At 43.3% G+C, this 351-nt stretch overlaps 1 protein-coding gene across 1 annotated transcript in view; it reads right to left on the bottom strand.

The window, feature by feature from the left end:
• HOOK3 (hook microtubule-tethering protein 3) overlaps positions 1-351 on the bottom strand; it is a 92139-nt gene that overhangs the window by 58321 nt on the left and 33467 nt on the right. The gene's annotated exons all lie outside the window — the stretch shown is intronic.

Below are 351 nucleotides of genomic sequence, written 5' to 3'. Positions count from 1 at the left end.
ACTTGTTTAAAAAAATAATGCGACCTCATTATTAAATCGTGACATTCTAGTTGTTAATGCCGAAGCTTCTAATTAAACAAAACATGTTTTTAAGGAAGTACTGCCCCAAGGATACTTGTCTCCAGCAAATGTGTGGCGATGCACTCAGACATACACAACACATTACATGCATAAACCACAGGCGCTGTCAGAGGCAGGAACCATGGACGTCATAACCGAGTCACTCTCTGGTTAAGAAAGAAATTCCTTTAGTCTGAGCTCAAGGTTTTGTTCGATTGGTTTGTTGCGAGGCACATTCTACGAGTGTTGGGAACAAGGCACGGAATTTCCTGGCTACGGGGCCGCTGGCAT

The sequence above is a fragment of the Bison bison genome, unplaced genomic scaffold (assembly GCF_000754665.1).
Source record: "Bison bison bison isolate TAMUID 2011002044 unplaced genomic scaffold, Bison_UMD1.0 scf7180017864236, whole genome shotgun sequence".
Lineage (NCBI taxonomy): Eukaryota > Metazoa > Chordata > Mammalia > Artiodactyla > Bovidae > Bison > Bison bison.
Note: the sequence above shows the minus strand (reverse complement) of the source record. Positions and strands in the feature narration are given on the sequence as shown.